Genomic DNA, 26,169 nt, shown 5'->3' with positions numbered 1-26,169 from the left:
CTCCAGAGCCAGGCGGCAGCTCCCGGCGTGGGGCTCTGTCCACGGTGCTGCTGGCTCCAGCCTGCCCCTTTAGGTGCTGGCGGCCACCCACTGGGGCTCACGGCAGCCCCATCTGGATGGTCAGAGGGCCTGTGTGTTGGCCAGGGACGGCGCTCCGTGGGTTGTGTCCATGGACAGGCTTCTCTTTGTTCTCAGAAAGGCAGCAGTGACTTTCCGTTTGACCGAAGCCCCTGGATGAATTTGCTGCTAGCGCTTTCCAGACATGATCAAGACAACTCCCTGTCAACCTGTGTGGCTTAAAAATAAACCTGCCCTCACCCAAATTATGCTCACTGGTTGGCCTGAGCATCCAGGGTTCTAGTAAGCTGCAGGCATCCGGGCTGGATCCCTGGTCCTGCAGCCTAGGACCTGCCCAGAACACAGCACACTCCAGGGGTGGGGCTGGGGTAAAGGGGACCGGGACAGAGACACAGGAGGGGAAGGCTCGTTTTTAGGAAATTCAGCTTCAAGGTGGGGCTCGAAACCTTGCAAGGGAAGGAGAGTTCCCTGAATGAGGAGCAGTAGGAGGGAAAGAGGAAGGAGCAGGTGTTGATCTGGGGCTAGGGTTGGAGGAGGGAGAGAGACCCAGCACGTCAGAGCCTGGACAGAACCAGCCAGTCCTGGGTCCCCAAGCTGGCCGTGAGAGGAACACATCACACCAGCCACCTGCCAAAGACAACCCTTCCTTACTCCTAAAGAAAATCTCCCTAAACCGACTGTCCATGGCCAGAATAACTCGGCCAGGAGCTGTCCGGGCTTGAGGGCAACCTGCCCAGGTGAGGAGAAGTCTGGCCCCAGAGAGGGTCCAGATGCTGATCCCCTTGCGCCTTGGGCCTCACAGAGGCTGACCAGAGTGTATGTGCCGGAAAAACCCCTTTAAAAAAGTCACACATTTCTGCCTCATCATATTACATCTGCACTGACTTCAGGGCTGCCAACCACATTGTGTGTTATTCCCTGTTTTTTGCACTGCCGTTAGGTTTTATGTTCATTTTTAAAAAAGTCTGTAAGAAAAATAATTTATGAGAAAAATCATAAATAATGGGTGTAGGCCATCAAATGTGTTTTCAAAATAGCGCTTTTTCTTCTTAAATGGAATCAAAAAGCTTTTTGGATTTTTAAAAAATCTTTTTGCATCCCAGAAGGTCATGGTATTACTTAGCGCTTTTATGAAAGGAAAAGAGAAAACAGTAAACACTAAAAAGGGAGCGATCTCAGTGAGTGCATCCTGGGCCCAGGAGAAAATCTCACCTCTATATACTTACGTATTAAAAACCCATTCGGCCCTCAGCTGAGGGGTGTGTTTGTTTTCCATTGCGCTTGTATATTTAGCCGAGCATCTGGGTTTCAGGCCATGAGGTGAAGGCAGATTAAAACAGCAACAGTGTTAAGACGAGATTGTAAAGGTTAACAGACCAGGAAATGGGCAAATCACTGCCGCCGGCCGCAGCCAGGCTTGCGGCTCCGTCGGTCCCGGTCCTGCCTCTAGCTGCTCAGGAGACCTTTGGCCCAGTTTCCTGCGGGCCTGTTAGAGATTAATTTCCGCACACCGCGGGCCCCACACGATCACAGCCGGGACCCTCAGCCACTTTGGAGGTGACGGCATCCGGGAGCATCCCCGCCAGCACATGGTCACCGGGGTCACTCAGCTGCAGTCAGTTAGACATACATTTCTCTCCGTTCATGACACGCGGGGCGCAGGCGTGACCCCAGACACGTGTGCGTGTGATGGGACAGGAGGAGCGTGGCCAGGCTGTCCCCCGAGGAAGCAGCCTGGGAGACAGCGGGTGGCCGATGCCTCACGTCTCTTCCTCAGTAATAACCGTGAAGCCACACAGGAGCCTCAAAGGAGCAGAGACCCCTCAGAATATACCCAGGACGGATGCTTGTGGGCTCCACTTTGTGGGGCTTTGCAAGAGGAGGTGAGCTCGGTGGAGGGGCTTGGATCCTGCCACAGACTTTTGCCGCTGTGTGACTCTGGGCGAGTTGCTCCATGTCTCTGTGCCGCAGGCTTCTAGTCTTCCCGTCCGTCAGCGGGTGTATGCTGGTACGTGCCCCTCTCAGGGCTGCTGAGCAGCCCACGGGCCAAGCAGCTGTTCTCTGCCCCCCTTGTCTCCATCTGCCCTGTCGCTGCGTCTCTTGGGCGGGTTTCCTCGTCTGCCAAGTGTCGGTGCAGGACCCCCGGTGGGCTCACTGGGAGACGAGGTGGCAGGTGACACGCCAAGTGGCCAGGCTCTGAGCCACAGAGGGCCACTCAAAGCTTGGGCACTGCCCTGGTTGTGAGGTTGGCCCAAGCCACCAGGGTCTCACCTTCGGCTGGGGGCCTGCAGCCATTCCCACCTTGCACACAGCAGCACTGGCCTCCGTGGGTTCCAAATGGCCCTCCTGTCCTGGCACCACCGGCACTGCCGTGACCAGAGTCCCCTCCCCTAACAAGAGGTGGGTTCGGTCCCAGGGCCCAGGGTCCAGGGCCTTTTCATCCTGGATAGCAGATCATGCCCAAGTCCTGGGCGTCACCAGCTCCCTCCCCTCAGCCCCACTTGCTGCTTTATCTCCACAGTGCTGACCCTGCTGGGGGCATTCGCTTCTACCTCACATGCTGATTCCCTCTGCACAGGGATAGTCACGATGGTGCAACGATGCTCGTGCAAAACCCGTATCCTGTGTGCAGAATCTGGCAGGTAATAGGTTCTAGTAGGGAGTAGGGAGAAGACAGATGGAGAGAAGTGTGCGTGCCTGTGTGCATGCATGGGTGTGTGCACGTGTGTGTGTGTGTGTGTGAGACAGGGAGGGAGAGGGACAGAGGGAGGAGGGGAGGGAGGAGGATGGAGGGGGACAGGGACAGAGAATCAACGACACCTCACGCCATCCAGGTGGCAGCAGAGTTTTGTGCCTTCCTTCATGGAGGGGCTGTGGTTGCCTGCGCCCCAGGGGCCTCCATCAAAAGCCGACTTTGCTCAGTGGCAAGCGCCTCGCTGCCTACCCATGCCCAGTGGCAGGCAGGACTCATTACTTCCAATAACACTAACTCAAGCTCATCACCTGATCTGAAGGCTGACATCTTCCCAACCGTGTGGAATTGCATTTCATGGAGAAGTGAAAATAGGCAGCAGGCACACGGCAGCCTTCCGCACTGTTCACACCAGAATTTCCAGCACAAAGCACTCTGGAACCTCACCGGGAACCCGGGAGCCTGCCCCCAGCCCCCAGCTGGCGGAGGAGGGGGCGGTGGTGACAGGACGGCCCTTCCTCGACAAGACCTCTCTCTCCCACCGCCCAGCCCATTTCCCCCAAATCACTCGAGGACCGCTTGTTTACTTCCATTTCTCCCCAAGTGATGCCCATAGCAACGTTCACCAGGAGCTTCGTATTTAGGCCATTACTGCAAGCTGCTGGATTGAGAAGCAGCACGTTTGTGAAATGCCTCACCCAAAAAACGGTAATAAAAAACGCACATGTGTGTGCTGGGGGCGCATGCGCACGTGTGCTCTCAAGTACGCGCAGGAAGGGGTGCGAACAGGGGCGCGGGTGCCAAGCAGAGACTCCTCCCAGCCTAGGCTCCTTCCCCTGCCACCTCCCCCCTGCCCTGGGCTGGGGAGACTGTTTCTAGGGGACACAAAGCTGGAAATGCCCCACGAGAACCCTCATCGCTCTCCGCTGGCCTTCTTCCCCGGGGAACGTGTCCACAGGAGAGGCCAGAAAAGCACTTTTAAAGTTGCCAAACGTTCCCCATCTCGGGTTTTGTGCTCTCCCCACAATTATGTACGCTGTGTCATAGTATCCATAACTCCTGGAGACCAGCGTCCATGTCCAGGAAGGCTCGTTGGGCACCCAGAGATGCAGACGCTAATTAACTCTGCATCTCATCCTCCACGAAGGGCCGCTCTCCTAGGCCAGCGCATCTCAGGATGCTTCTCCCGGGCTTAAACATATGTATTCTTGGCTTCAGACACAGAGGTCATTGGGAAGAAAGGAATGACATCAGCACATGGACTGGGGACATACAGTCTCCACTAGCAGGTGGAGGAGCGGGGAGCGCATGGGGGTGGGCACTGGGGGCGGGGGTCGATTCTACCTGGGTTTACATAAGTATCTGACACACGTGTGCATGCACACACACGTGTGGATGCACGTACCCGTGTGCACGCGCACTGCATAATCACACGTATATATGAACATGCCCTGGGGCTTATTATGGACCCAGCGCTTTTCCTGTGTCATCTGTTGTCTGATTCAAGCCTCCAGGTGGTTATGGGACCTGAGTTTTTTACTTCTCCCTCTAGAGAACTCCTCGGCAGGCTTCCTGGCCCAGTGCAAATGTCCCCTCTCCTGGGAAGTCTCAGTGCCCTCTGCACCTTGCACTCAGAGCTCTGCCCTGGGGGCATGGGGACATAGGGCATTGGGAGGAAGAACCTCCTGGGGGCTGGGCGCGGGAGCTGGGGGGCGTGACCCCCTGAGGGGAGGAGCTGTGGGACAGGACCTCCTCAGGGGAGGGGCTGGGGGCGGGACCTCCTGGGGGAGGGGCTGGAGGACAGGACGTTCTGGGTGGATGGGCTGGAGGACTGGACCTCCTGGGGGAGGAGCTGAGGGCGGGACCTCCGGGGGCGGGGTGCTGGGTGGGCCCTTGTATCTAATACTGAAGGCTGAGCTTTCTACAAAACTGTTTCCAGCTCGATGCACTACCTCACCTTCCCAACCCTGAAGATCGGGTTATGTGGCTTCTGTGGGCATAGCAGGCCCCAGGACCATGCAGCTGAACTCGGGCATCCACGGGCAGCCACCAAAAGGTGGGGCGTGAACTTTCTCCTGCACCAACTCAATGGCAGCAAGGGGAACACAGACCACAAACGCGGAAACCAAGTACCGCCAGAGAGATGCGCAAAGACCAGTCTCTGCTTTCGCCCTGCCCCCCGCTTGGCTGGTCTGCTGTGGGGACAGGTGGTGAGGTGGTCCCTGGGGAAGTGCCCGGAGGCAGGCAGCCAGCACAGCAGGAGCGCGTCCGTCCCCAGTCTGCACCATCCGCGCCGGCTGTGTGCTAGGCCTCAGGCCCCAGAGCGGCCTCAGCGGGCAAGACAGACAGACGGCAGGGGCGTGTGGGGCGTGGGGCGGGAGAGCTGCGGGAGTAGGAGCTGCCCGAGGAGGAACAAACAGCAAGGTGTGGCAGGGAGAGTGAGTAGCACGTCCCTAGTGAGCAAGCAGGGTTAAAAAAAAAAAGTCCAGGAAGTCAGATTGAGTAGTAGCTGGTGCTGGCTGCCTGCTTTCTCCGCGCGAGGCAGCACGCTCGGTGCTTTATGGCCTTTCTGCATCCGGTTCTCACAGCAGGCCGGCGGCATGGCGCTCTGGTGGTTCCACCCGGCGACGGGGAAACTGAGGCTCAGCCCATGGCCCTGCAGCTACGGAGTGGAGGAACTCTGCCGGGCACCGAAGGCCGCGGCCCCCACCCCTCCAGGCGTGTGCGCCGCACGAAGCCGTGTGCGGAAATGAATCCCGGCCCTCCCTGCCCTGAGACACGCTGAGCCCTCCAGGTTGGAAAGCTGGACTCCAGGAGCCGACGTGCAAACGTGTCACCTTCTTTCATCGTAACATCCCTTCCAAAAATTAAAGGACATAAGCCCCGTGGTCTCGCGCAACTGCCGCTTCCCGCCGTGCCCTCCGCCGCGCTGGTCGGCCGGGCGTCCCCGGGCCGGGCTGAGTCCCACATCTTGTCCAATGGTATTCTTCATGGCATTCCGGGAGCCAGCTGTTCTGAGAAGCGTCTCCGCAGTCTGTTCACATGCAACGCGCTCTTAAATGATAATAAACCCTTCACACTTTCCCCGTCATTAAAACGATGTCCCTGTCACTTCGACTCAGGAACCGGTAGCATCTCTTGGGAAAGGCTGTTCCTCTATCCTGTGGCTAAGCCTGCTTCCTGTCCTTATTTTTTAAGCAATGAGCACAGCAGGGCAAGACCACTCCAGTGTGTCACGCATGGTGAACCGAAGGAGGTTTCTGCTTCAGCCAGGATCAGGGAGAGGAAATGTCACTGAGAGAAAAGGAGGAGACAGGGGGGCGAGAGGGAGAGACAGAGCGCCTTTAGGGGGAAGGGAGGCACAGAGAAGATTCTAGAGGCTTCTCCTGGTATTTGTCATGGCGCTCGTGTTCACATGGGGTCGGCAGTGGTGCCCAGTGTGTCCCGTGGCGCCCCGGTGAGGGGCTGCACTTTGTGGTTTCTGAGAGCAGCTCCCGCCACCAAGCTGCGTGTCTGCCCTTCCCCCGCAGGGGTGAAGGGGGCTGCAGGCTCCAGTCGAGTTTCCATTTAACATACTGCTACTCTCCACAGAAGAATCAGGAGGGGAGGCCTTTAAAAAGCACCAATCATACACCTGCTGGGTGCACAGGGCAGGGTGCTGATGAATTAACTCAAACAGTGATTTGCACAGCACGGGATAGAACGGTAGGGCCCAGGGCCCAGTGTCCCTGCCCAGACACCTGCCTGCCCAGTGGAGGTACCTGTTCACTGACCCCTCTGCAGCCTGTGGACCCCCCCCAAGAGAAAGGGAACCCACAGCTCCACACACTGCACAGGTCCTCCAGCCTCCCCAGCCACTCCTACTGAACTCAGGCTGCAACACTATCTTCCCCTCTTGCTAAACCTGGGAGATGTCCAAATACCCACATCCTAAGACTGTGGCTACTGCTGGGCTTGAATCTGGTATTAGTAATGGCACCATCCCCAAGGGTCCCCCTCCCTCCCTGGAAAAGCCTTTTCCAACAGGAGGTGGGAGGGAAGCCGGTCCTCATGCAAAAACTCTGAGGGCACCCAGGGGTGGGTCACCTTGGCCTGGAGGGCTGGAGTAGAACAAAAAGAGTAAAGGGGCTTCCAGGTCCTGCAGCACTAAAGAGGTTAGCTAAAATGGACATGGGGACAGTCACGCATCCCTAAGCTTCTCCCTGTCCCCCGCAGGCTGCAAATATGTGCTCAGTGGGCCCCCAAGATGCTTCTTTGCCTTTACTGATGGCATCAGATGCCTGGTGGAAGCTCCTGGTGCCACAGGGGCAGGACCCCCAAGGCCGGCCAGTGCCAGGGGCAGCTATTAGCAGGTAATCCCTACAACCCACTCCCCCCATCTGGGAAGACGCTGGCCATGGGTAACCTGCTTATTAGGCTGTCTTGTACCAGAGGTCAGTGCCCGACCCAGGACACTCAGAAAACCAAGTCTGTCAGCTCCAGCCCCTCAACACAGCTGGCTCTTGGGCAGGTGTTGAAGTGAAGGAATATGCCCAGACGTCTGAGCTCTCCAGCCGCTCGCTCAGAACAGGTCACGCGCGCCTGAGTCATGCATGCGCAGACCCCGCCCCATGCTCCACGACACCGGGCGCGGGTGCCAGGCGGGAGGCGCAACTCTTGACCTGAGTTTCTGTGGGAGGGTCCTTCTCGCCTCACTGCCCGGTGGCCGCAGGGGCCATCCCACCCCTCGTGGCCGCTTGGCCCACTTCTGCCCCTCAGGGGGTACAGGGCAGCAGGAGGGAGATACTGAGGCTTCAGACAGAAGGCAGCCCCACGATGGGAGAATGAGGTCCTGCGCTGGGAGGGTTCTGGGGGTGCATGGCCTCCAGAGGGGCTCCCAAGGTGACAGGAGGGCACCTGTCATGGGGTGTGCAGGTGGAGCCACGTGGCACGGCCTGAGATCCCTCATCGCACACCATGGTGGGGGAGAGTCTGAAAGACCACTGAGGCAGTGTCCCCGGGCACTCAGCATTGCTTAGACCACCACTGGACCTTATTACCTAACACGTCAATAAAAACACACTTCTACCTCACCGATTTTTTTTTTTAATGTTTTTATAACTACATTCCCATATGACTGTGGGCCTTTGTGACCCGATGTATCTAATTTTACTCATTTGAAGGCACTGCTCTGAAGGGGGTCACCAGGTGTCCAACAGGGTCAAGGGCACAAAACAGCCTCAGGACCAGAGGCACAGAACCGAGGTGGGAGAGCACGGAGGATGCAGGGAGCCCGGGGGGCCCCACGGGGAGTCACCATCCCATCGATAGGGTGATTCTGCATCATTATTACTAAGCGTGGGAGTTCCCGACACCTCGTCCATGGAGCTCACGACTGTGTCCCCAAACCCAGACCCGAGCCGGTGCTCAAGACCCAGGAAATGTTTATGGCTTTAATGTTCTCAAGTTAAATGTTAAATGACTTTAATTAAATGTTAGCCCCTGGTTTTATTACAGGCTGCACTATTATGTCCTCACCACCCCCTTCCTTACCGACACTCGGGCATCGACATGATCGATCAGACCGGCTTCCCTGTGTGCAGCTCCACAGACTGGTCACTTCCACCTGCACATGAACCTTTAACCTCCCGCACACCCAGCCGCAACCCCCTCCGCAAGCCCGGAGTGGGGGCCTCAGCCTTCGGGGTCATCTTAGTGAAGGCCCCTCCTGGGCCGCATGAGCACAGCACGCGCCCTGGGCCAGCACCGAGCGCGCTCTGCCCGCACTCCTGGGATGCATGTTCTCACGTGTCAAGACACACTCCCTCTCTTGCTTTGCTTGGGGTGGTGGGAAATAAGTAGTCCGGGGGAACAAAAAGAACATTTTAGTCAAAACTACTTTGTCCCAGGGCTTAAAGCCATTCTGTTCCCCAGAGATTTCTCAGCCCAACCCGGTCAGACTTTGCCCTGCACGCTGCAGGGTGCGTTTGCTCTGGGGCTGTCCTTTGTAATGGAGAGGCCGCGTGCTCCCCAAGGACCATTCCCCTGCAGGCTCACACATTCAGGTCGGAACGCATGGCCTCTCCTTGCCCTGGGCCAATGGAGATTGGATTTTTATGTGCAGACGTTATATGGGGGATGGTTTTATGGGAGGCCATTATGGGGACATTCATAACAAACAAGCCCACGGTCGACTTCTCAAGTCAGAGGCTGAGCGGGGTCCTCGAATGTTCAATCTTTCTCACCAAAGCGCTCCTCAGACGCAGTCCACAGAATTAATCCACACGGCACAGCTCTGCTGTGTATACTACACCACGCAGGTCAGACAGATGGGGACGTCTTTGGAATCTAAATGAGCCCCTGCTTCTTCCTTTCTATGCGCGCCTCATCCAATGTTTTTTTAAACACTACAGAAGAATCGATAAAAACATCTTCCTCAGAAGGAAAGGCTAACTCTTGTGTAGTTTTCATTGTTTGTTCTATGGGACACACAAAGGAGGATCAGGATTCCCACTGCTCACCAGGGTCCCTTCCTCGGAGGAAGGGGAGCCCCTTCCTCCCTCCTATAGGCTTCTCTGTGGGGAAGGGGATCTGGGATAAATGCAGGCAGCTCAAAGAGCCTTGAGAAAGGCAGCCCCGTGCATGCTCAGTGCGAGTGAACCTGCTCGGGCAACTTCCTGTGGCTTTCAGGAGAGTCCACACCCAGGTCTGGGATGATGCCGCCTGTGAAGGCTGCCCAGTCTCATCCTTCCCACGCGCGCAGCGTGGCAGGCATGGCTAGGTGGGGGCACACCCGGACACACAGGGGTCAGATAATGCGGGAATGCGTTAAGGCTGACTATGGCTTTGGGTCCCTGAAGGTGAAGAGGATGGGGTGGGAGGTCGTGTGGCGACAGCACGAGGCCCCGCTTTGCACGCATAGCTCAGCCCGCTCTTCTGACCTCTGACCTTGCATTTCTGAGTGCCATCTGGACATTTAGGTCCTTCCTTCAGTAAATCCTGAGTGTCTGCTGCATGCTGGGGATACATCAGCAACAACACACAGGCCCTCAAGGTGCTTCTGCTCAGACCGGAGACCTATGATAAACTGCATGCCAGTTACAATGTCTTCACGCTGGTGCTCAGCGGGGCCACTGACCCTGGGGGCCCCAAGACCCCTCAGGGGCTCTGCTCTGCCCAAAGATTTTATAATCATAATAAGATGTTGCGCTGAGGGACTTCTGGAATGGAGGCTTGAGATGCTCCATGGATCCCTTCCCAGCGAGACAAACACAGCTGGTAAGGATTATTTAAAAAACAACCCTTTAACATCTCTGGAAATTGTCCCAAGAGCACAGAACAAGTGGAGACACACTCGTTCAGGAAAACGTACTAAATCTCAGTAAGAATGGCGTGAGTCTGGGCGTTTAAGCCGAGACTTGCTCCACCCACCATGACCCCCAGGTCAGTGTGAGGAAAAGTCTGCTCCAAGTGTGGCCAAGGAGGTGGGGCTCTCTCACTCCAGCTCCCGGTTTAGGGTGGCAGGCGGGTGGGGCCCCAGCATTTCTCACCCCCCATGCTGTTCTGGGAGGTCCAGGCTCACCCCTCGCCACCACGCAGGGCACAGGCCTGCCATACCTGGGAGAAGGTATCTCCAAATGACATACCTGATAAGGGACTTGTGTCTAGAATGTATAGAGTTCTTACAATCCAAAAATAAAAGATAAATAAATAACCCAATTAAAAAAGGGCCAAGAACTTGAATAGATACTCCTGCAAAGAAGAGATCTGAACAGCCAATAAGCGCATGAAGAGATGCTCATTGTCCTTAGTCACCACAGACTAATCAGAACCAATGCAAATCAAAACCGCCAGATACTCCTTCATACCTATTAAGGAAAGGATATAGTAATAATAATAATAAAAGACCCAGAAAATGACAAGTGTTGGTGAACACGTAGATGAATTAGAACCCTAATATATTTCTAGTGGGCTATAAAATGGTACAGCTGCTTTGGAAGATAATTTGGCAGTTCTTCAAAATGTTAAGCATGGAGTTACCATATGACTCAGCAATTTCGCTCCTATGTGTCTACTCCAAAGAACTGAAAACATATGTCCACACAAACACTTTGTACATTCCTAACAGCAGTACTCATAATAGCCCAAAATTGGAAGCAACCTAAATGTCCATCCACTGATGAATGGATAAGCAAGATGTGATATATGCACATGTATCAGTTTTGTATGGCTGTTGTAACAAGTGACCACAAATTGAGTCTGGTTCTGTAGGTCAGAAGTCTGAAATAGGTCAGCAGGGCTGGTTCCTTCTGGAGGCTCCAGGGGAGAATCTGTCATTGCCTTTCCAGCTTCTAGAGGTCACCTGCATCCATTAGCTCATATCCCTCTGACCTCTGCTTCCACTGTCCTGTCTCTCTCTCTGACTCTGACCTTCAGCCTCCTTCTTATATGAGGATCCTTGTGGTTACACCTGACCCACCTGGATAATCCAGGGTAATCTCCCCATCTTGAGGTCCTCAACTGAATCACATCTGCAAAGTCCCTTTCACCATGTGAGGTGACATACACAAAGTTCCAGGCATTAAGATGTGGACCTCCTTGGGGGGCCATTATTGTGCTGTGACCCCATATTGTGAAATACTATTCATCAGTAGAAAATAATGAAGCACTGATACATGCCTTCAACATGCATGAACCTTGAAAACAGTATGCTAACTGAAAAAAAGCCAGTCACAGAAGACCACGTATTTTATGATTCTGTTTATATAAAACACCCAGTATAGGCAAATATACAGAGGCAGAAAATACACTGGTGGTTGTGTATTTGTGTGCACACACTGGCATGTGTGTATATGTGTGCACGTGTGGTGAGGGGGTGGTTAGAATGGGGATGAGAAGTGCTGCCAGTGGGAATGGGGTTTATTTGGGGCGATGAAAGTTTCTAAAGTTATATTGATGATGGTTGCACAACTCTGAATATACTAAAAATTATAAAATTAAGTTAAATTTATAAATTATAAATTATTATAAAATTAATTATATATAATTATATATAATTATTTATTATAAAATAATCATAAATTACGATAAAATTAAATAAATTTTGAGGGATAAATTTTCTGGTATGTGAATTTTATTGTAATAAGCTGATAAAAAAGATGTTATTTGCCTTTTTCACCATGGTGCCTTTGCAGAATGGTGGGTGCCATGGCAAAACCCAAGCCAGGGGCCCCAAACAGTAATTAGCACTCAGTACTTCTTTATCACCAAGCCTTTACTATGGAGGAAAATCATTCCACTAAAGAATGTCCTTGATGAAACAGAACCAGCAAAAATTAATTTTATTAAATCTTGACTCAAACACATTCCTTTTCATTATTTGGCACGAAGAAAGGGGAAGCAGAGAAAAAGCACATACCGAAGCAAGGTGAGTCCAGGTTACAAAGCACTAATGTGACTGTGAGTTGCAAGCTGAACTAGCCACTTTTTTCATGGAAAATTATTTTTACTTAAAAGAACAACTGACAGACAAACCATAGTTAGTCACATTTGAATGTTTGGCAGACATTTGCTTGAAAATTAACAAAGTGGGTCTGTCACTTCAAGGAAAACAACTGACAATATTTATTGCCAATGATAAAATTAGAGCTTTCAAGCAAAAATTAGAGTTTTGGAAACTCGTGTCTGCCATTGTGAGCTTGACAGCTTCCCCAAAATTAAATATTTTTCTCATGAGACTGGTGGTGATATTTAACAAGTGAGATTTTTAAAATATTGTAAAATGGAAGATATACATAACTCATAAAACCAATAATTTCAGAAGACTAATCCATGACGTTACAAAATTATGCACGCCTGGAAGATCCATTCAAAGTACAAGATAAACCAATGGGTTTTAATTTAATGAAGTATGAAAAGTACAAGGATGTCGTTTTAGCTTCCACATTGTAACTGACCATTAGGAAACTAACTCTTGTTAACTTTTGGTGTAATATCAAAGAAAAGAATCCATCATTATCCAAAAAGGGCATTAAAATACCTCTCTTTTTCCACTTACACATCTGAGTGAAGCTGACTATTTTTTCATATTTTTCAACCCAAAAAACATATCACAACAGAGTGGATGCAGAAGCCAGGCATTAAAGAGATTTGCAAAAATGTAAAATACTGCCATTCTCACTAAAATGGTTTTATTTTTCAAAAAATATGGTTAGTTTTCATAAAATACTTAATGTATGTTAGCATGTAAATGGTTTATTATTCTTATTTTTAAATGGATCACTCAATAACGATTTCTCAGATGTCTTAGTTTTAATGTCTACTATGGTAAATATCAAAAAATTTGACCCATATACACAAAAACTCTTTGGGTCTTCCATAATTTTTAAGAATATAAAGGAGCCCAGAGAACATGATGTTGTGCAAGTGTTGGTACGTCCTGTGGGATAGCAGTAGAGATGGTGCTAAGTGGGGAAAGAGCAGAATGAGAGCATCTGGAGCACTGGGGTGAGGAGGTGGGCTGTCTACTAGATGGGGCAGTCAACATGGCCTCAAAGAGAGTGCTGTGGGCTGAAGTATGTCCCCTCAGGTCTATATGTCAAAGCCCCAAACTCCAGCACCACAGCACATGACTGTGTTTGGAAATGGGGCCTCTACAGAGGTGATTAAGGTTAAATGAAGTCATAGGGGTCAGCCCTAATCCAAATGACTGGTGTCCTTATAAGAAGTGGAGATTAGGACACTGGTATACACAGAGGGACAGCCACAGGAGGACACAGGGAGAAGATGGACATCTACATGCCAAGGAGGAACAAACTTGCCCACACCTTGATCTTGGGCTTCCAGCCTCCTGACAGCAAGAGAACTCACCTCTGTCCTTTAAGCCCCTGGTCTGTTAAGGGGACCTGAGCCGAGTAATATGGGGAGAGTCACAGGTGTTCAAAGGGAGTGAAGAAGTTAAGCAGGTAGATATGAGGAGGAGAGGTATTTTAGGCAGTGGGAACAGTGAGGGCAAAGTCCCTAATGTGGGAACAGCGCATGTGACTAAGCCACAGCTCCAGAGAGGTGGATGGGACAGAGTGATGGCAAGAGCAGGGGGCAGGATATGAGGTGAGTGGAGGCTGCTACAAAGACCACACTCTGCTTCGAGTGAAATGTGGACACTCTGCAGTACTGGGGTTGACCAGTGACATAACCTGGCTTGGGCTTTGGCAGGATCCCTCAGTCTGCCACGTGGGGCAAGAACTGGGGTCAGCAAACTTCAGCTTCCCCACCGCCATCTGATTTTGTAAATAAAGTCTTATTGGAACACAGCCACACCCATTCATTTCCATGTTGTCTATAGGTGCTTCACACTATGATGGCAGACCTGAGTAGGTACAACAGAGTGGTATGGGCACCTAAGCTGAATATATTTGTTATCTGGCCTTTGTGAGATGCGTCTGCTGACCCCTGCTATTGACCCTGGGGATGAGTGTGCAGGCTGGGAGATGTGTCCAAAGATGATTTTATCCCTCATGCATAGTGTGTTTAAAACTCTGCTTTTTGGGAGTGACCTCAGCAAGGTGATGGAATCGGAATCCCCAGATACTTCTTTCCCTGTGGTGACAATGACTTTACATCAGTACACAGATAAATTGCCTTTGAGAAAAATCCAGAAACCAGATGAGCCAAGAAGAACCACATCTAAAGTAGTAGGAAAATTCATGACATTTACTCTCCACAGTCCCTCCCCTAGCACAGAGCAATGGGATGGGAAGAAAACAGCCAACTCTTGGTTCTCCCTGGGAGGGAAAAAGAATGGAACATAGTCCAGTATTCTGACTTTGGGGGTGTGTGTGAGACTGAGAGACTGGTTTCTGGCTCACCTGAACCTAAATGCTCACAGGTATGGGAGCCAGGCTGGAAGCCACTGAGAAGAAGAGATCTCATGGTAGTCTAGCACTGGAAAGGTTCAAGTGACACAGAAAGAAAGTCAGGGGAGATCCTGAGTAGGAACAGGAAAACCTCAACTAGAGAATTATGTGTACACTCCCAGACAAGATGCCCTTCCAGAATAAGTGAGAGGTCTCCATAATCCCTCTACCAACCTACACTGATGAAGGTCTTCCATGTACTTAGCCAGACTGTAAAGACTGGGAAAGGTGGCTTTTTTCCCAAATGCTCAAGTCCCAACAAATGATAACAAAATAAACAGAAGAGAGAGAGAGAGAGAGAGAAATACGGCTTAGTAAAAGGAACAAATTAAATCTCTGAAAATTAACCTTACAGAACTGGAAATATATGAATTACCAGACAAAGAATGCAAGATAACCATCATCATCAAAGATAGCCAATGAACTAGAAGATAGCACAAAAGGACAACTACATGGAAACAGGAAAATGATGCATGAGCAAAATGAGATATCAACAAAGAGACAGAAACACTGAAGAAGAAACAAATAGAAATTCTGGAGCTGAAGAATACAATAACCAAACTGAAAAATTCAGTGGAGCAGTTCACCATCAAACTTGAGAAGGGCAGAAGAAAGAATCCATGAACATAAAGACAGGATATTCAAAATTATCAATCAGAAGAATGGAAATAAAATAGAATGCAGAAATGTGAAGAACCCAAGGGACTTGCAGGACACCATCAAGTGAACAACATATGTGTTATGGGGGCCCCAGAAGGAGAAGTGAGAGGGAAAGGGGCAGAGAGCCGATCTAAAGAGACAATGGCTGAAAACCTCCCAAATCTGAGGGGGAAATGAAGAGGCGCATTCAAGAAGCTTAAAGAACTCCAACTAGGATGAATCCTGAAGAGCCCTATACTGAGGCACATCATAATCAAACTCAAAAGCCATGAAGAATATTGAAGTTACCAAGAGAAAAGTTATTTGTTGCCCTCAAGGGAGCTCCCATAAGACTATCAGTGATTTCTCAGCAGAAACCTTGCAGACTGGAAGGGAGGGGTGGGGTATATTCAAAATGATAAAGGAAAAAAACTTGACTGTTTAGCCAAGAAAACTGTTATCTGGTGAAACTACCCTTCAAAAATGAAGGAAAAACTAAGACTTTATCAGATAAACAAAAGCTGAGGGAGTTCATCCCCACTAGACCTGCCTGGCAAGAAACACTGATGGGGGTCCTTCAAGTTGAAACAAAAAGAAGCTCAACAGTAATACAAAATCACATGAAAATACAGAACTACCTGGGAGAGGTGCACATATAGACAAATGAAGAAACCTGTAATAGTGTAAGGTAGGAGCACAAATCACTTTCAATTCTAGTATATTATTTAAAAAAAACCAAAAGCATACAAGGCGACTATACATCTATTTTAAAAAGAGGTAATTTGTGCCACGGTCACATAAAGTGGGGGATAGAGATGTAAAGGAGTTTTTAATGAGACTGAAGTTAAGTTCTTATCAGTTTAAATTAGATTGTGATAACTTTGTGATATTTTATGCAATTGAGATAGTAACCCCAAATAAAATATCTCTAGAATAAACAGGGGAATGAGAAGGTGATCTAAACAGGTCACTACAACAAACAGGCCCACAGGTGTTTAGTCTGACTCGAGACTCCTAGAGACCGCACGCAGCTGGATTCTGGCATTTCCTTGGGTTTTACTCAGCCGATCTGTGTCTTCTAACTGGGGAGTGTGACCCATTCACACCTGAGGTAGCTGCTGATGGGGAAGGACTGACCAGCACCGTTTGGTTAACAGTTTTCTGAATGTCTTAGAGCTTTTTGTATCTCCTTTCCTCTCTTGCTGCTTTTGTGTTTTCCTGATTTTTCTGTAGTGACACACTGTGATCTGGGCCAAGCATGAAAAGAGAAAAGACACACATAACTGCAATCAGAAGTGGGAAGGGGTGTGAGCACTGTTGTCAAAGGAACGGAAAGCTGAGTGGGAGAACATGATGAACCACAATGGGGATTATCTGGAGGAAACGGGCGTGCTCCCAGAAACAGCCGGCCTCCCGAAGCTGGATCATGAAGAAACCTTAAATGATCCCAACGGATCTACAACTAGTAAGGAGGAAGGATGCTCAGGTGCGAGGAGGCCCCCAATGCCGACCGCAGATCCCACTCCAGCGCCTTCTTGGAGCCCTTACTCTGAAAGACGTCCCAGAGAAGAGCTGTGGCGGCAGGTCCGTCTGCGCTTAGTCAGAGGGCGTCCTACGGGGCCAGCTTCCTCCAGGAGCCCGTGGTTGCCCTGTGGCTCTGTGCTGTCTGGACACATGCAAAGCGGTAAGGGATCCAGTTCAGGGTGCTCCTCTCAGGGACTCGGTCTCTGGGCTGCCAGAACCATCCTTCTAGAACATTCCCTGATCCTGTCACTTTCCTGCTCTGATACCACCAGGGCCACCTGCTGCCAAGAGAAGGATGCCAACAGTTGCCCTCCATCCTCTGCCCTGATCCTGGGTCCAGGCCAGCTCGGGGTACTTGCTGCTCCCTCCTGGCCTGCTCTGGACACTGGGACTCAGGGACCCTGAATTAGAAGGGTGGCTCACACTCTGTTCCCCATGGAGCGCCAGTGAGTCTAAGTGCATAGCTCCCTGCTCCCTGCTCCCGCCTCTCCTCCGGCCCCACCCTGCCCTTCCCTGTTCCTTTCCCCTCCCCCATCCCTTCCCCTTCCCTTGCCCCATCCCACTTCCCTGTGCCTTCCCCCCCTTCCCCTGCCCCTGCAGCCCTGCTCTCTGACTCCCACCTCCTGCCCTAGGGAGGGCTCCCACGTCTTGGGTCTCCAGCCAGCTCTCTACTGGAACCCATGGGTTCTCCTAAACCTTTCTGGTTCTTTTTGCTCCTGGAACATGCCCCCTGCCCATCTCAGTCCTCCCTACAGGCTGTTTTCCTTGATGTGGAAAGTGCTTTCTTTGGCCAAAGTCTCCCCTTCCTTCTGATCTCGAACTAAATGCTGCTTCCCACGGGTGCCTCCCAGGACAGTCAGCCCTCCCGGGACTCTGTAGCGGCCTCCTTGTGCTAATTTTCCCTGCAGTTTGCAGAGTGGAGCCATTTGCTTAATCCATCACAAACTGCAGGCTCCTGGAAGGCAGGGAGCAAGGGGACGCTACTGTGACACCCCCCCCCCCAGCACCAGCGCAGAGCTCGGGAAGACCCCGTGTGGCCATGCGCTCTGACGGTTCTCTGGTGAGCAAGCGCGGTGTGCCAGGCACCCCCGGGCATGTGAGTACATAAGGCACTGCATGCGCTCTTGCAGAAGGAGGGGTGGACCGCAAACCAACGGGGGACATTTAGACCTTCAGGTGGTGACCACCAACATGTGAGAAACCAGGCCGGGGGCAACAGAGCGGCCAGTGAGCGGGGCGGGGGGGTGCCTGCTGGACACAGCCTGAGGCCCCTGGGAGGACTCCAGCTTTTGTCCTCAGTGGAGGGAGGAGCAGTAGAAACCTGATCAGAGCAGGGGCCGGGCCTGAGCTGGGCTTTACTAGCGGCCACCCTGCGCCTAGAGGTGCACAGATGAGCGCAGACAGCAGGTGCAAGCTGGGGCACGCGCGTGCACGCACACACACACATGCACACACGGCGGGTTGGGGTGGAGGGAGAGGGGAGTGGGATCCTGGAGGGGCAGCAGGTGGGCTTTGCAGAGCGTGTGGCCATGCACAGGTAAGGGAGGGACAGGCCTTCTCTGTGCCATGGTCCCCTCAGAACAAAAGGGCTGTGTCCTTGGGACTCGGGAGGATGCTGTCCTGGACCACTTCTGTGTTCAGCACGGGCAGGGCAGAGGACGATGGTGGTGCATCACAGAGCCACGACTGGCCTTGTTGTTCTCAGACGGGGGGCTGGAGACCCTGAGACCCCCGCCGTCAGGCCTCGGGCAGGGCTCAGAACACACGGATTTAAAAGACCAAGCATTTGCATCATATCCCAACACCCCGACCTGACACCATCAGGACGGTGGATGGCATGTTAGCCGGAGCTTCTGCCCCTGACTCTGGCCCCCTGAGCGGAACATGGAACACACTCCTCTCCCCACCAAATAATGATGGGAACAGAGCCCCTCAGGTGGAGGGTAGAGGGGCTGCCCTGAGTCAGCGTGGGTCTGAGTGACCACTGACGATGGGGTTGAGGAGCCTCTCTCCAGGGTGTGAGTGGACGCCCTGCACCCTCCTGCCCACGGGCAACACTGTTCCCCTGATCACACACAAAGCAAACCTAAACCAGCCTGCAGGGCACCCAGCTCAGGACCCCCTTTGGGCTTCCAGCCCCATCCTCATGTCTGCAAATCTCCCTGAAGGGGGGCCAGCCTCCCGCCTCGCTCCAGTCTCTCCACACCGCTCTCTTGCAGTGGCGAGAGTGACCACAGTCATCAAAATCGTCACCTCGGCAAATTAAGTGGGCTTTTGGCCTAGAAGCCTCCAGTGCTCCATGCCCCTTGGGCCCATGCCTTACTCTGGGGTCCTCTGTCTGTGGAGCCCACCGAGCTCCCGCCTCCCCCCTGCCCGAGGCCTGCTTTCCCAGCTCGCATAGCCAGCGCTCCCACCTGCAGGAATGTCTGGCCTCCCCTCCAGGGAGCCTCTTCCCTCCCATGGCCGTCTCAGCTCCTGGAGAGCCCTTGGTGCCACAGACCCCAGCTTCTGTGCATGGAGTTGGCTGGCCTGCGCCCCATCTCTCTCCCCCAAAGGCCTGGAGTCCCTGAGCCTGGAAACCCTGTCTTCCCTGAATTCATGTCATCTAGCACCTTACTTGGCATTCTGCGGACAGCTTTGAAAGAATGAAGTAAGTTCTGGATCATTCCGGCGCGCTCACCTCTGTTTCTGTGTGTTACTTACTGAATTGCCTACACTACAGGTGTATTGTATTCACCAAGAGAACCTTCCCAGCAGGAAAAAGAATCTGAGAGTTTACACATTAGAAACAGAGTTAAATGGACTCTGAGAAACAAACAGGGTTCTAGAAGGGAGGGGGGCGGGGGTGTTGGTTAGCCCGGTGATGGGTATTAAGGAGGGCACGTACTGCATGGAGCACTGGGTGTTATACGAAAACAATGGATCGTGGAACACTACATCAAAAACCAATGATGTATTGTATGATGACTAACATAACATAATAAAATTAAAAAAAAAAAAAAGAAAGAGAGTTAAATGAATGGGATAAAACAAAGCCAGCTAAAGCACCTCCCTTCCACAAACATTTGAAAACTCAGATGAAGAAATCACTTCTGACTGACTTGAATCTGTCTTAAATCCAACTTGAACCTTTTTGTTTTAACATTACTTGCGGCTTGGGCAGAAGGAAGACTTGTGTCTTTACGACATGCTTTGAGTCTTATTTATGTCTCCTCGTGAGCACAGGTAACTCTAGGAAGCCTGTTCAGCAAAAGTTAATCAGAAATCGGAGATTACATTTTCCTTTATATTATGCACACATTTAAAGTTAAGAAGAAAAATTCTAAGCGAATAAATCATGTTTTACAAATTACTAATACCCAAGGAACAGATTAAGACGAGCAATGAAATTATGTTCAAGTCTCAGATGTGCGGGCACACACACACCTCTGATCTATTGTCAAACGCTCTAAATAAAACAATTATAGATGTTTGCATATATTTATCCTTTCGTGTGATTTTAGAGCCGAATGCCAGGAGTGTGCTCAGAGCCGCACAGAAGATGAAACAGGACGAGGTCTCAGCCCTCAGGGCGCACAATCAAAGTGAGACAGATAAAACAATTCAGACATGAAATACATCAGCTGAAAAGCCTGTTAAAATTTATGAGGTGCAAGGTTTTGTTGGTTTTTCCAGGGAAAGGCAGCACCGCAAGGGGGACCAAGTGAGTGAAAACCATCGTGGACCAGGGTGATGCAGGGGAGAGCTGAATGAGAGACACCAGCGCCTGGAGCTGTGTACGGGGGGGGGGGGTGGTGGGGGGGTGGGGGGGCCCTGGTCAAAGCGGCCGACTCAGTTTCCCCTGCAGAGAACGCACCACATATCCCCTGGCATACTGGCCACTCCACCTTGAATTCCCGCTCTCTGCTGTTCGTGTCCCCTACACAAGGTCAGGAACTGCCCTGCATACAGGCTGGTCCTCTCTGTGGGTGCAAAGGACCAGGGAAAGAGTCACCCGATGCCCTGCGCTGTTCCACCCTCGCTCTCTGCCCAGACCCTGCTTCAGGAATTGCTGATGGTGGGGCCCGAGGCCAGGGCGGCCGGCCATACGAAGAGATCCGTCCTCCCACTCAGTGAGTCAATGTGAACTAGGTTAGACCATCTCAGAAACCAATCTAGAAACCTGGACTTTTCCCAGTTTCCTGGTTCAGCATCTCCCCCAGTTCTGGCTGCAATTAATAGAATAAAACGTAAGGCCTGCGGAATGGCCCCCGTCCCGGGATGATGCCCAAAGCGTACTGCCAAATGAGAAAAGCAAGTTTCGCATAACAGCGCTGCTGCATCACTTAGGTTTCTAAAATGAAAAACAAATCTGCACACCCTTACGTGTATTTTTAACTGCGTAAGAAAGCAAGTGCACCAAGCGGCAAACGCTGGCTGGCTCTGGGGGAGAATCGATCGCGGGCTGGTGGGCGGCGGGGGGGTTGCGGGCTCAACGGGACTGTTCAACTGCTTGGCAATGGGAAATCGCTCATGTGTCACTTGTGCAATTAAAAATGAATTTAAGACAATAAATATCAATGAAAACAGCTGCTTAATCTTCCTTCAGAAAAGGTGCTAAGTACTGGGGGGATGTGAGGCCGCCCGCCTTCGGGGCCCCACGGCCGGGTCTCCCGCACCAGGCACCTGGGCAGGCCCTGCCAGCTGGCGGGGGGAGGGGGCAGCTGGGGGGAAGGGACAGGAGATGGAACAGAAGCAGAACCGCCTCCCTCGCTCTCTGCCAGAGCTCACTTCTGATCAGATGACGGGAGTCCCCTTCCTAGGCCTCCGAGTCAATGATATCTTGGTTAAACCGATTTGGAAATCAGTAGAAAAATCCAGCAGAGGAGGCACTGCCCCCAGTGGGGCAGGTGTCCCTGGGCCTCTGCAGATGAGGATGTGAACAGAAATAAAAGGGGCAGAGTTAGGTGCACCTGCCTGGGTTCGGCCCAGTCGTTTGGTGCCCCCTTCAGGCTGCCTGGCCTCCCTCACCTTCCTCGGGGGTTTCTCACTCCGCCCTCCCGGGAGCCCTGTGTCCAGGTCTCCCCAGGGGCACCTCCCCTTGCTGTGCCCCCTCCACTCTCTCTGATGATCAGTCTCCCTTCAGCAATCAGATGAAGACCCTTGATGTCCAGAAGCCGTGTCTACCTTCTCCAGTCCCTGTGGACACCCCTCCCCACACCTCCTTCCTTGGTCATGGGGTGCCCAGGACACAGGGAGAATGGATTCTCCCTCCTGTGCTCAAGTTCCATGGAGGATGCCTGCTTTGTCCGCTCTTATCCTCAGGGTTATTAGCACACAGTAGGCACTATGAGGTTTGTTCAACAAGTAAGTTAATTAATGCAGCACAGCAGATTATTTTAGAACTCTTATTTAATTGCTTCGTGTGTGTCTTATCTCTCATAACCTGGTGAGTTGTGCCATGGTGGGGGTGCTGGAGGTATAGAGCATGACCTGTGCTCCCAGGCAGCCTGGGTTCAGAGTCCAGTGTGACCCTTCAATGGCTGGGCAACTCTGGGAGAGTCACTCCAATTTCCATGCCTCTGGTTCCCTGTCTCAGAAGGAGGATGCTTCATAAGACTGTTGTGAGCATCAAATGAATTAATGTGTGTGAAGAGCTTTGGACTGGGCCAAGGAATCCATCGGTGCTGAAGAGTGTTAGCTGCAGTCTTCATCATCATCACTGCCATCATCTCTGTCACTGCCATCATCACCACCACCACCACCACCACCATCACCACCATCACCATCATCACCACCATCACCATTATCACCATCATCACCACCGTCACCATCATCACCACCATCACCATCATCATCATCACCATCATCACCACATCACCATCATCACCACCATCACCATCAACACCATCATCACCACCATCATCATCATCACCATCATCACCACCATCACTACCATCACCATCATCACCATCATCATCACCATCACCATCATTACCATCATCACCACCATCACTACCACCATCACATCACCACCATCACCATCATCACCACCATCACTACCACGAACAACATCATCATCACCACCATCATCTTCATCACCAGCATCACCATCATCACTACCATCACCATCATCACCATCATCATCACCATCACCATCATTACCATCATCACCACCATCACTACCACCATCACCATCATCACCACCATCACTACCACCAACATCATCGTCATCACCATCATCTTCATCACCAGCATCACCATCATCACCACCATCACCATCATCACCATGATCATCACCACCATACAACACCATCACCATCACCACCATCACTACCACCATCATCATCAGCATCATCACCACCATCATCACTACCACCACCACCATCATCATTTTCATCACCTTCTTCATTACCATCATCACCATCATTACCACCATCATCATCAGCAGCAGCACCACCATCTCTAATGTTCCACCAGTTTCCAGGAGGATCCCATAGTTGATCTTAAATCCTTTTGAATTGAATTTGGCCAAATAACCAGAAAGGTAAAAATCCTCTGAATATGCAGATTCAAAATCAAGGGGGAAATGATAACCTAAATAACATATATCTTATGAAATATCAACACCCTTATATTAAAAAGGAAGGCTGCAACAGAACAGGAGCCTGAAAACCAGAAGTGATTTTGTTGGTGGGTTCACAGCTGACAGGACAGAGAGAGAAGAAGGGGAGGCACGGGTGGTCAGGGAAGACCTGGGGAAGGAGCATTTCTGCAAGGTCAAAGGGGAGCTGGCTAAGGGGACCCAGACCCATGATGGGGGCCTTTGATGCTCCACACAGCACTGGCTCAGGCAGATGGTGTTTTTCAGCAGAATCGTTTTGTTGCAATGTTTCAGAGCAGACCTGTGGCTGGGTTCCAGCTCTGCGCTTCCCATGCTGGCCACCCTGAGCCAAGATTCCTGAGCTCTGGGCCATTTTCCTTATCTGTGCTGTGCAGGCGGTGGAGTGGAGGGGGCCCAGTGCCAGCATGTGGCCAGCTCTCAGCGTTGGGATGGCTGCCCGCAGGCGAGTGGAGGGCACAGAGGGAGCTCAGAGGCGACCTCCCAGGGAAACGCTGTTGCTCCTTATGTGGAAGCTCCACTCTTGCTCTGCGCTCTTGTCATCAAACCTCACGGTGACCCAGTGGCAGGCAAGTGTGAGAGCCGGAGGCCCGGGCAGAGCACCCCTGTGCCATTTGCCTCAGGGTGTTGGCTGATGGGGTGGGGCCGTGTGGGGGTGGTGGCCTGGGCAGCTCTGGGTCACTGTCTCCATTGTCTTGGGGTTGTGTTCCCAAATGCATTCCTGCAGCCCCCCGAGGTCCAAGGGCCCCACCCCTCCACTCACACACATTCCCACAGGCATCTCTTTGGCTTATTCCACATCTTACTACTGTCTTAGTGAAAATCCATTAGCGCATCTATTCCAATGCGACGCCCCACCACCTTCCCATTGCAGTGGCCAGGTCACGTGTACCACTGCAGACAGGACTAAGGGTGAGACAGGACCTGTCACTTCCCCTGAGTGGGCATCTGACGAGGAGAAACAGACTCTAAATCAGTCCGCTAATAGGCCAGACGATTACAGGGTGTGAGCAGAGTGCCGGGGAAAATAAATGAATAAATGACGGGATGGGGTGGGTATTCCAGCTTGTGGGGCGGACAGCGAGGCCTCTCTGAGCAGAGCTTCTCAGCCTCGACCTGCACAGGCAGGTGCAGCCATGGGTGCCCGGAGCCTGGGACAGAATGTTCCAGGCCCAGGAAGGCTAGCTCAAGGACTGGCCGAGGTAGGGCCACTTAGAGCCTCGAGAAGAGTGAAGGTTTTTTTCCGGGAGCACCAAGGAAGCCACCGGAAGGGTCTAAGCAGAGGCACATCGTGACCTGATGCATATTTAAAAGGTCACTCCGTTATTTCCAAGGCTTGTGCGGTCATACGGTCATTTCGTGCCACACGTGGGCCTGGGAAAATGAGGAGGCATCGGACCATGAGGGAGGCAGGTCTTCTTAAAAACAAAATCTCGCTTGCTTGTGTTGTTTGAGCTGAGGCTCTGGGTGCAGGTGCTGGATTGGAAAAGTGACGTGAGCATAGGAGGCCGGAAGGTTAGGCCTGGTAGGAGGGGGCGGCTGTCCATCAGGTGAACCGTCCTGATTTGGGCACTGAGACGCCAGGGTCTGGGGGCACCTGGGGTATGTGCGTGGCCATGTTCCACTCAGTATTTCTAAGGAACCCCAGAGCGCGCAAGATAAAGCCTAGAGACAGGCAGAGGTTTAAAGAAAGGAAGGGGGATGCCGCGAAGAGCAGCCCCAGAGTTGACGCCGACTCCAGGAAGGTTCTAGAACACATCGTTGGCCAGATGGGATGGCCAGGGAACGGCGATACCCTTGTTTGAAAAGAAAAACACCACGCCACTCTACATACATTTTGTTCTCCGTGAGGTGTTTCCACCAACCTCCCCGAAGCCCTCGGAGACCAGAGCCCTCAGGTGAGTGGGGAGGAAGCTGCCGTATTAACATAGATGTCACACCTGCCTCCCCAGGTGGCCGCCCCCAGGCGTGAGGACGCGCCCACACAAGTCTACCCAAGGTGCTGCTCTCAGCCTTCTGTAATGAGATCGTGAAGGTTCACAGAGAGCTATCAGGGGTATGGTGATGAGCCCAATGTGGCTCCAGAAGTAAAGAGTCGCCGAAGCTCCATGTCCCCTGCTCCTCGCTCGCGCCCCTCTCCTGCAGGGTGAGGCCCAGTCTCCTGGAAGGTGTCCATGTAGCTGCTGGGCAGAAGCTCTGCAGAGCAGGGCAGGGACACGGCCGGGACGCGGTGCCTGGTGACCGCCGCCCTGGGAACGCCGAAGTCGCCTGTCCTAATTTTCCAGGGGAGGAGTACCATTTGTCATGGAAAGGTGCCCTTCCCTCTTTGGTTCAAAACTGAAGGTAGCCGGGCTGGGCCAGCGGGACTCTTTGACGACTTCATAACTTACGTGGGGGGAGCTTGGTGTCACTCACAACACAGACTCATGTTGAGTCTGGTGGGCAGGTCCCACCGATGGAGGGTCAGCGCTCACAGAGCAGTGCTCCAGGGTCCCGGAGAGTGACTTCGATGACGGCCCCTCCCCACAGGTGACCAGCCCCCGGATACCCCTGCAGGGATGGTCACTGAGCCCCGACTGATGGGCCTGACACCAGGGGTGGTTGACCAGAGACAGGCCCTGCCGCTGGGCTCCCGGCCCCGGGGGGTCACGCAAGTAGGGGACAGCTGGGTGAATGCATGAGGTCGGTGAGCGGGACACTCAGCCGTGGTAAGTGCTGTGAGCAAACCACAACAAGGAACT

General features: G+C 52.2%; 1 protein-coding gene and 1 long non-coding RNA gene across 2 annotated transcripts in view; one reads left to right on the top strand and one right to left on the bottom strand.

The window, feature by feature from the left end:
- Positions 1–26,169, bottom strand: part of CDH4 (cadherin 4) — a 530,242-nt gene that overhangs the window by 235,241 nt on the left and 268,832 nt on the right. The window lies entirely within an intron of this gene.
- Positions 4,715–5,881, top strand: LOC118543931 (uncharacterized). Its single transcript, XR_004921328.2, has 2 exons — positions 4,715–4,826; positions 5,359–5,881. It is a non-coding gene; the product is annotated as an uncharacterized LOC118543931 (long non-coding RNA).

Source organism: Halichoerus grypus, chromosome 10, assembly GCF_964656455.1.
Source record: "Halichoerus grypus chromosome 10, mHalGry1.hap1.1, whole genome shotgun sequence".
Classification (NCBI taxonomy): Eukaryota; Metazoa; Chordata; class Mammalia; order Carnivora; family Phocidae; genus Halichoerus; species Halichoerus grypus.
The sequence above is the reverse complement of the archived record's forward strand: the minus strand, read 5'-3'. Positions and strand labels throughout refer to the sequence as shown.